The sequence below is a fragment of the Mytilus galloprovincialis genome, chromosome 13 (genome assembly GCF_965363235.1).
Source record: "Mytilus galloprovincialis chromosome 13, xbMytGall1.hap1.1, whole genome shotgun sequence".
NCBI lineage: Eukaryota > Metazoa > Mollusca > Bivalvia > Mytilida > Mytilidae > Mytilus > Mytilus galloprovincialis.
Genome location: NC_134850.1, coordinates 3,905,595 through 3,917,347, shown reverse-complemented (window position 1 = coordinate 3,917,347; position 11,753 = coordinate 3,905,595).

The window sequence follows — 11,753 nt, the reverse complement described above, 5'->3', positions numbered from 1 at the left end:
GTAACACGATCCTCATCAATTTTTTTTTTTACGAATAGATAATTTCAACTCAACCAATTGGAACTCTTGGTTTAATAGCTTCCTTGTGATCTGCAATCCTCTATCAAAGAAGTCATGACAACAAAATACAAGCCAGGGAATATCGTATCAATGAGGAGGTATATTCGGTACTGGCATGAACATATTTTTTGGGTTATTAAAATTTGATGTTACAAAATGTTAGAAATTATCATAAATTGAGGAATGTATCTCCCTCTTGCAAAGCTCTGATTTCTTTCATGGATTCGGCTATACTTTTTGGACCTATTGGATTATAGCTCTTCACCTTTTATATAAGCTTTGGATTTCAAAATTTTGGCCACGAGCATCACTGAAGAGTCATGTATTGTGGAAATGCGCATCTGGTGCAGGAAAATTAGTACCGTTAATGTTATTACTACCACTGGGTCGAAGCCTCTGCTGGTGGACTGTTAGTCTCCGAGGGTATCAATAGCCAAGTGGCCAGTACTTCGGAACTGACATGAAAATACGGATTTTTGTGTTATTAAAATTTGTATTACAAAATGTTAGAAATTATTATAAATTGAGGAATGTATCTCCTTCATGCAAAGCTCTGATTCCTTTCACGGATTTGGCTATACGTTTTGGACCTTATTGTCGAAATGCGCATCTGGTGCAGGAAAATTGGCTCCGTATTCAGGTGCTACTGGAATATTGGTTCAAAGATAAGGAAAGTTCACAATTCGCAAGCCGAAATCATCTCTTTTGTATACTTTTCGGAACTTTTGGTCCTCGGCGATCTTCAACTTTGTAGTTGTTATGGCTTTCAAACTTTTTACAACTCAGCATAGTTTTGTGTGGACGTAGCGCGCTTCTGGCGTATACAATTATTTTTGACGAATATTATTCGTTTGTTTCTCTGTCCTATATTTCCCCCCATTGATCTGTTTATTTATTGTAGCCATGTCGTGTAATTTTGTTATTTTTATATAATAATTAACACTGCCATTAAAGCGGGAGGTTTAGTCTGCCACAAAACCAGGTTCAACCCACAATTTTTTAAAAAAATGCCCTGTACCAAGTCAGGAAAATGGCCATTGTTACATTATAGTTTGTTTCTGTGTGTGTTACATTTCGGTGTTGTGCCTCTATTGTGTCGTTGTTCTCTTATTGATAGGTTTCCCCCAGTTTTAGTTTGTAACCCGGATTTGTTTTTTCTCTATCGATTTATGAATTTTGAACAGCGGTATACTACTGTTGCCTTTATTTGTATAACGTTTTGTTTTCAACTGACTCTTATTGTCAATTGCCAGATGTAAGCCAAGCTATTAGGAAGATTTTACTGTATCCTTAATCTCTTATTCAATGGGATTGGTGAGTTCAACATAGTCACCAAATGTTGAATTATTTAAAAACCCAAAATGACAAAATATAATTAAATGTAGTGCCATTGTAGGTTTTAAATGAGGTGCTAGCAAGTAGCATGTGAGTCGATCAATTCTGCATTTTATATTTGATTCAAACAAGTCACATTACTATACTTCTGATACGAATGAAAATGGAAATAAATTATCATACTAGTTGCTTACATCCAAGTTCTTTGGACGTAAAAAGACATGATTTACTCATTGGTTGTTCCATATACAAATGTATCCAGAAGGATAATTATCGTATTATTTCAAACTTAAAAACTTTCTGGACCATTTTAAATTTGGAAATCGTTACTTGTATAATACTTTATACAATGCACACTGATCACCGTCTTGATTGCAGTAAAGTAGAGTGCCTCGGTAGTTTGCAGGTGAGTTGGTGGTTTAGAAGCACGTAAGTCTATCTCACTTTCTATATTTTAAATTCAGTCATGATGGATATATGTGTAAAATTAAAAATGGAAATAAATTAATTATCATACTTGTGGCTGATACCAACAAATAAAATTGAGAATGGAAATGGGGAATGTGTCAAAGAGACAACAACCCGACCACAGACAACATCCATTTGACTCAAAAGGGGGAGATTGAGTGGTACCCTGTCTCGTTGACAATCCTAATTGATCTTATTATTTATATTTTATTAAGAAGTAATACCATGATTTTGTTGTTGAAACAATAGTTTGAATTAGTTTATCTTCCAGCTCGTCTAAGTAATCATTTATTTTTGTTCTCGTATTTCTGATAAATATACTGAAATCTGTTTTTTGATTTTCAATATATTTTGTGGAAGTATTTCTATTGTTGATGCAAAGTTGAATGTTACGCAATGAAACCTCGATCGCCTCCTGCAAGTCCGATAGAGCCGTGGATTGTCTTGCATTTGTAGCAGACACATCTATTGGTATGACATCGGCACATGATCTGTGTTCAGTTGGCAAACAAACCACACAAAGTGCTTTATCATGAGATTTACAGAACCACGCTAGTTTCTTTTCATGATCGCTGCAAGTTAAGGGGATTGAAATGTCTTTTATCTTCCGATAATCGTCAATTGAGATAAGTTTATGGTCCCTGCTGGTTTTGGTTTTCTTGTGAGTTTTCTCGCAATCTTCACATAACCCCTCTTCACAACTGGTGCACCATTTTTTAGCATTCTGATGGGTTTCATCGTACAAACATGGACCACAAGGTATAATGGAAGCCATGATCACACCTACGTTAAATGAAGAAGCTTTAGTGATTAAGGTAATATACATTTGAATTTTTTTAAACTGCTAATTTATGAATATAACTAGTGTCTTTTAGCAAGTAAAGGGAAACTATTGTAGCTGTATTTTGCCAAATTTTTATGAATTTTAATCCTCAAAGCTCCTCAACTTCGTACTTTATTTGGTCTTATTTTCATTTTTTGATTCGAGCGTGACTGATGAGTCTTTTGTAGACGAAACGCGCGTCTGGTGTTAATAGTTAATATGAAAATAATACTGGTATCTATGATGAGTTTTTTTTTAACAGCCCAACATTAAGTAAACGATATAATGTTTTTCCTAAAAACAAAAGGTATCAAAACGTTGACTGAATGTGACATGGATGGTGAACTTAAACAGGAGAAATTACAAACTTTAAAGACTTCTTTTCAAATTATAGGTAAACTTTTGTTCGAACAGCTCATCTAACATTTCTGTAAGTCTAAAAACACATGTTATATTTTTAGTTAGGGGCTCTAATCTAACCCTAGAACAGAAAGATTTGTGAAAGTTGTTAGGTTGAAAATCACCATATAACTTGTTCTGATAAATAAAAGGGTTATTAGCTACAAATTTCATATTCGTCGATTTGAATCAACTTCTCCGATTTTATTGATAACATACTTACTGAACAATATCAAAATTATATTAAAAAGAAAAAAGCAACGATAGCAATGTAAAAAAACGGTATTCAGACAATTTGGTTTTTCTATGTCTGTTTAACATGTTTAATTACATGTTATAGGTTAACATATATGATAATCAATTGTTACCAATATATTATAAGAATGATTTTTTATTGGTCGGATCAGTCAACGAAATGGCCTACCTGGGGCATCCGTTGTTCAACTTTTCAATAATGACATTATTTTTTTTTTAATAAATTTGACATATAAGGAATACATGCCTACCAGTCTCTTCTCAAATGAGTAGAATTATTTACTTACTAGCCAATAATGCACTAAAATATGTTATATAACTTAATTTGACAAAATTGAACCAAACTGACTGTTCATTGCGAAAAATTTTTATCCTTATTTCCGTTGTTCGCATTATTAGATTTTTGAAGAAAAAAAATCATATTTCATTTTTTTGTCGGAAATGTGTCTAATGCCCTTTCAAGACAAAAGTAGTTTACAAATTTTCAAATCTTACAAATAGAACACAATATAAATCAAGACAACAAACATTACACACAAAATCTGAGTGAATCGAATGAAAAATAAAGGCGAGACAGGGTAAGCTAAGCGTCTTCTGATATGATATGCGAATCAAGCCTCAATAAAAAGGTCCCATCGGGTAAAATTAATTTGACTACTTCAAAAGCATTTTGGTTATATTGCTTTTCTGTTCCAAATTTTTGTTTTCATTTTCAAAACGAATGTGTTACAATCTAAAATCAAGTAAAACATGGAAAAGGTCCATCATGTTTAAAGTTGTAAGACAATGTCACTTATATTCCTAGTCAACATTCCATGAAAGTCTAAAAACAGCTATATTGTTAAAACAAAAGCTCAAAATTAAGTCCATTTTTCATTAAAAACCGAAAAATGGAAGAAAAAGATTACTGTCAAAATTTGGCTCTGTCTCGGGAAACTGTCTTTTGATCATGAGCCAAAAGGTCATTATGCAAGTTTTGCAAAATTCAATGAAATCGGAGCTCAGAGAGAACATGGAGAAACAACCGAATTTTAGAAAAATACCATCTTTAAATATCTCAAAATATGTCAAGTAAAGATTGTTCTTGTCTGAATACACGATATGCTGTTAAAATAAAACTCCGTAACAATGTCTGCAATAAGAATTATATATATTTAAGTCTTTTTCTCAATTTGAGAATATCATAGGAACAAGGAAGTTCAATAGCACAGCTAAGTTAAGACTTAAGTTGTTATTTAAAAACTTCCCGACGACTCGGACAAAAGAGATATGCTTTTTTAAACTTCTAATAAATAATGTCGATGTTTGTTTTTGTTTACCTGATTAACGAATTGTCAGCAAAAGGTGAAACGCCTGGTGTTTGTACTATGGTCATATGATGGTATCTCCCCTGTATCACGTGACTTTGAAATTCATGTTATCGACGCGGTAATTTTTAAATAACATATATAAGCCTATGGTATTTAAAAGAGGTTGTCATGTGTACTATTGTTTGTCTGTTTGTCTTTTTCATTTTAGCCATGGCGTTGTCAGTTTATTTTCGATTTATGTGTTTGGCTGTCCCTCTGGTATCTTTCGTCCCTCTTTTAAGAATCTTTTAGGTAATATCTATGTCCGATGTATATAAGTGTATATACATAGCGTATTTGTAAGCTCAACCATGAACCTCCCTTTTGTGTTTGTAAAAAAGCAAACGACTGGCAATGTGATTTTTCAGAGGGAGGAGTTTGAACAACCAGTATGAATGGCTGTCGTATCTAGGTCAAACATGTCAATTTCATTTACATTACATTACAGTCATAATGAATGAATCAGTAACAACATGTGCATCTTTTGAGAGTTTGGAATGTTTTAAGTTAATGAAATATATCAATTACATGCCAATTCGATAAAATTCATTATTCTGCAGTAGTCAATATACGTATGTGCAAACAAATTTTATTGGATATAGAGCATGGGTTTATTCATGCACAAAGCGAAAGAAGCACATATCATATTAGAATTGACGTTTAAATTAGAAATATCATAGCATAGGGACAATGTGTACTTGTCAACGTATATTAGTTCCGTCTATAACAGAAGTTCCAATGGAAACTTTGTTATAAACATTGTCATAGTATCTATTCCGGTTGGAACAAATATTATATACCATTTATTCCGTTAGGAACATATACTGTAATATTTATTCCAGTGGAAATAATATTCCAGAATACTTTTTTTTTCCTTTTGGAACTTATATTATGAAGGTTCTTTTATTCCGTGACATACTAAGTTTTAAGTTGTTTTGGACATCAACTTCGTCAACAAATACCTCGACCAAAAACTTTAACCCGAAGTGGGACAAAGGGTCGAATGGACCCAGACCAGAACACTGTAAAAATAGTGCTTAGAATTTAAACGTGTTGCAAGACTTAAGTGCTTAGGAAAGTGTTTAATTTCTAAGCATTAAAAACTAAACATGTTTTGGCTCTCAGCACTTCGCACTAAACATGTTTTGGCTCTCAGCACTTTGCAATAAACATGTTGTTGTGCTAAACATGTTTAGCTACATCGTCAAGTATATGAAGCTAAACGTGTTTAATTTCTAAGCACTTTCAATATTTAGACACTTTCCTAAACACGTTTAGAATTACAACACATTTAGGCCGAAGACGGCATTCATAGCACGTGCTAATTTTTGGTACTCCTCGGCAGATTATAATGGAACATGAAGGGAAGCGGAATCTACCGAGTGCATCATTCGCAAAACCCAGTTTCATATCGAGTTCATTGTTTTAGTAAGCACTTCCTAAATGCACAATCAACATTTGCTCAAAATAAATCATGAAAAAGATGCTTGTTTTTATTCAATAATTATAAGCGGTTGTGCTTTCTTATATTTTTATTGATATGTATTGTTTTATTCTAGATGAGAGAAGTGCAGAGGAAATCATTTGTCTTGACATGCTAAAAGAGGAGATAATGCACAGTAGCAACTATATTGCTAGGTAAGAATCCGAAGTGTATTTGATTTTAAAAATTTCAATATATATTTGATCAAATGAATGATATTTAGCATGAAAAGAAGTTTTATATTAAAAATATCAATTGACTTATCAGTACATTTATGCTTTTATACCACGGTTCTAATGTTGTTATCTTGATCTTAAATCATGCATTTACTTTTTGGTGTTGTAGTTCGTATACTTATATTTTTAGATTAATTCTACTTAATTGCTTATCAATATTTTTTCTATCTTTCAGGCCAGTGACCAGCAGTTGGGTACTAAGAAAGGAGAAGCTCTTATTGACTTGTAAAATGAAAACAGGACATTTTCATATTGTTTTGATTGATCAATATTATGTATATGTACGTTGATATGAATTTATGATTTTATGAGTTTATAGTTGATTGTGTTCAATGATTAACTGGAAATAAACAATTACATAAATTCCTTTGTTTCATATGTTGTAATTTTGTTTTTAATCCTAGAATTAGCATGATTAGTATAATAATAATTTCATTTCAAAAGTTCTAGACTGTTTAATGAATATTTGTAATGAAGAAAAAATGCAATAGTCGAATGTCGACAATTGAATTAAAGAAAATACTCATTCAGATTGAAAAGGTATTAGTCACAATCAATTTGATTCGGAAATTCAAGTTTCTTAGTTTGATGCGTTTGGTTCCTTTTGTGATGGTATGAAAACATGTAGTATTGAGAGCTATCATACGTTTTACAGTCTAGCCTTCCGGAATATTAGTTTATTTGGGGTCTAATGAAGTAACGGCTTATCGCACTAAAACGATAAACATGTTTCTTCACGACCCTTTATGGTCTAAACATGTTTACATTCAAAACACTTCACAGCTAAACGTGTTTCCTGACAAAACACTTCGGATATAAACATGTTTCCAGATACAACACTTTACAACTAAACATGTTTACAGTCTAAGCACTTTTTAGCAAAACATGTTTCTAGTCTAAACACTTTACATCTAAACATGTTTACAGTCTAAGCACGTTATAGCTTGACACGTTTAGGCTGTTAGCACATTAAATATTAAACATGTTTAGATTTAAAACATGTCAAAAATCGGTTTCACAAATGTGTTTAGGAAAGTGTTTAGGCTCTAAACACAATTTTTAGAGTGAAAAGACAATGCCCCTCTTCAATCGTAGGTTTGGCATATAAAATTGTTACATCAAACGCAAGCGGCTTGCCAACAGTGAACTAAAATTATATATAATTAATACTGTGAACATCTGAATACATGTATCCATGGAGGACATAATTTCCTTTCAAAATCGTTAACTTGTAAAAGAGATAGTGCATAATGGAATTGTACAGTATGCAATACAGACTGCACAATGCCGTATCACTGGTTTGTGGTGGCTGCTTGGAGTGGCTTCACCAAAACTGCGTCGGACTATACATGCTTCAAAAACAACATACTGGATTTGTATAAACTGTCATTCTAAATAAACGTTTAAAATTGTATGCAATATTGTATATATAAAATAAAAGTTTTCAAGTTTTTTTTAATACATATTACTAGTTTCATCGTACATTGCAGTGAATTAATGTAACAATAACGCAATGTATTACCGTAGACAGAAATACTATTTTTATTCGTAATTAATCAGTTGCTTACCCAACGATGCATTCCGGCAGTTAGACTCCTATGTAACAATTTTTTTTTCATAACTGTTACATTCCAAGTAACCGGAGCAAGTGCCTTAGTAACGAAACATTATTTTAAAGTAGATCCATATATGGTAAACCGCCATATTGGATTGTACAATCGCAGTACACTGTCTGACTACTTCTTTGCCTAAATCTGCAAATTTGGAGACAGATTTGCAATTTATTGGATAGATTGTTTATTTGTGTAAAGACAAGAAAAAAACGAACGTACAGAGGGACAACGATATACCATAATACGTCCCGTACACGGGCGTATAAAAATCGAGATGGCTTCAGACTACAATGAAAAAGGATGATCCGCAGGACGCAGCTTTATACAACCGTAGATGTCAAACCCTGAACAGTTGGGGCAAGTATGGCCACAACATTCAAGCTTGATACAGCTCTGAATTTGGATTGTGATTAAATAGTTGACACAGCAAAGGTTTTTGACATAGAATGAATGGAGTCTAATGAACTTAAAACTTAATTTTCTTTTTTTGCTTTTGAGTAATACACTATGCTGTTGAATATAAATCCCCTAAAAAAAATAATATTTGAAAAAAAAAAATCTTTTTAATTTCTGAAATCTAACAGGAGAAAATTTTTATCCCCACCCCTCCCATTTTTTTTCACCTCCCCCAATCCCTTATTCCAAAAATAATCTCAATCAAAATTTCTAATTGAGTTGGTAACAGTAACTACTCATTTAAATATATCAAAGAGTATTAAAATATAAAATAACTTACAGTCTTGGTTAAAATTAATATTAATTAACAGTAACTTCTAAAAATAAATTTACAGCTGCACATCTCAAGACAATTATCACTTACTTTAACAAAATTTTCAAGCAGTGTAAGGGAGGTAATCAAGTAACCAAACACATATCGTCGCTGGGCTTCTAAAATGTCGTATATGACTTTTTTTGGCTAAAAACACTTTTTAACACCAATGGTCTGGGAGAGAGGAAATCTCTGGTATTACAAAATAGCATGCAGTTAGACCAATCAAAATGTGTGAAATAAGACATATTACAAAATTGCCAATGTCAGTTGTTTGTAAAGTTTGCTTCCAAAATGGTGTATGAAAACTTGAAAATCGTTGTAGAATGGCTTTGGGAAAAAAATAATTGTACATTTCTTTATTTCTGTGAAAATAATTTAAGTTCTTGGATAATCCAGAAATGTCAAAGTTTTTATTTCACTGCTATTTACAAAAATGTTCAAGTTTACATACGACATTTTGGAAGCATGCATTTTGCCAACATTTTCAAAGCCTGTTTGTGAGATATTTTTTTCTTGAAAAATTTGTAATTTACAACATTTTAAAAGCCCAGCGACGATATATATATATATATATATAACAGTATTCTTTAAATTCTAATTCGAATTGGATTATCTCCCTAACATTGCTTTTAAATTTGTAATTTACAACATTTTAAAAGCCCAGCGACGATATATATATATATATATAACAGTATTCTTTAAATTCTAATTCGAATTGGATTATCTCCCTAACATTGCTTTTAAATTGTCTAAATTGTCCTTTAACCAGAACAAAACCTTGTTTCCCCCTACCCTTTTTTGTCCCTAATTGCTTAATAATTTGATCCATTACCCCCATAACCATCCCTTTGTAGTATGGAAACTTGTGGTATAATTTCAGAGAGATTTCTACACTCAAACACAAGTTATTGACTGAAAACTACAAAAATGCTTATTTGGGCCCTCACCTTTTGAACCCCCCTTGGAGCAAGAACCCCAAAACTCAATTCCAGCCTTTCCTTTGCAGTAAGAAACCTTGTAGTATGATTTCAGAGAGATCCATACACAAAAACATAAGTTATTGTCTGTAAACTAGAAAAATGCTTCTTTTTGGACCTTTTTTGGCCCCTTATTCCTAAATGTTCAGGGATATTAACCCCTAACTGACACCAAGCCTTCCCTTCATTATATGGAACCTTGTGGTACAATGTCGGAGAGATCTGTACAGTTGAACATAAGTTATTGTCTCAAAACTTCAAAAATGCTTGTTTTTGGTCCCTTTTGGCCCTTATTCCTCGACTTTTGTTCCATAACCCTTAAAATAAATCCCAACCTTCTTCTCAATGGTATGAACATTGTGGTACAATTACAGAGTAATTGCATTACTTATACACAACTTATTGTCCTGAAACTAGATAAATGTATGTTTTGGGCCCCTTATTCCTAAACTGATGGGACCATAACCCCCAAAATCAATCCCAACCTTCCTTTTGTGGTTATAAACATTGTGTTAAAATTTTATTGATTTCTATTTACATAGACTTAAGTTATTATCTGGAAACAATCCGTCAGACGCTGACGACGTGATACCAATATACAACCTCAAAAATGATTGCGGTCATATAAAAATAGTTCCAGAGTATTATATGCGGTATTTTTTCTAGACTATTCAGACTACTGTTTTCAATGAGAAGTTTACAGTTGTATACATATTAAAAAAAGAAAAATATGGAAAAATTTTCTGTTGAAAAAATGAAGGAAGTGATTTAGCCAAAATAAAAGTGGGGTAGAAATTAGCCGTCAGCATTTATTCAAAATTCAATTTCTACACTTAGCATGCTAATATATGGCTCTCAAATGTAAAAGTACTGATGCATTATCCTGGGACAATCATATTTTATTAGTGATAATCATGATAATGGTCTGTGAGCGGTAAAGTTTATTTCAAATTTGAAACGGAAAAGGAAAATTCCGCAACTTTATACATTTGTAAAAGAGGGGCGAATGATACCAGCGTAACAGTCAAACTCATAAATCGAAAATAAACTGACAACACCATGGCTAAAAATGAAAAAGACAAACAGACAAATAATAGTTCACAAGACACAACATAGAAAACTAAAGATTGAGCAACACAAACCCCACCTAAAAACTAGGGGTGATCTTAGGTGCTCCGGAAGGGTAAGCAGATCCTGCTCCACATGTGGCACCTGTCCTGTTGATCATGTTATTACAAACAGGGTAAATAGTGTAATTTGGTAGGTAGCATTCATGAAAAGGGAAGGGGATTGTAGTTATGACATAAAACATATCCGATATCATCTGTGAAAGGGGCATAACTCAAGAACGGTTAAGGTGACCCCACCAAAATTTGATCTGTGTTTTGTGGTTATAAGCATTGTGTATAAGTTTCATAACATTAAGTTATAGAAAACTAAAGTTAGAGAACAGAAACAAACTTTTGGCCGTATGGACAGATAAGAGAAAAACTAAATGACCCCTCTGCTATGGCATGGGCATTAAATTATTGTGAGGTTTTTTAATAACTTGTATGTTGCAACTTGTTGCTGATCATATTTATAAGAACTTGCAATCTGATATCTGATACATTTGTATGCAGATTTTTTTTAAGTTACAATATAATTATTCTCACATTATTTGTCAATTCATAAAAGATCGCTATGACAAACATATGCAATTTTTCTGCATACCTTCATTTTATTGTTTTATGGAAAATCTGCAGCATGCAGGTGTTTATTGTAGATTCTGTTTTTTGTTTATTAATCTAGACTGGATTATGTAGAGTTTGATAACAGTCAATAGTTGAGTTTTTTGTTCACCGTCTGATTTACCTTTACCCCACATCTATTCATAAAGCATGATTTATATACACAATTTTGTAAAATTCTATAGTTATCATTCTTTGAGTTATTTGAAAAAAAAACTGGAATGTAATTGCTCATGAAAATGTATTGATTGTG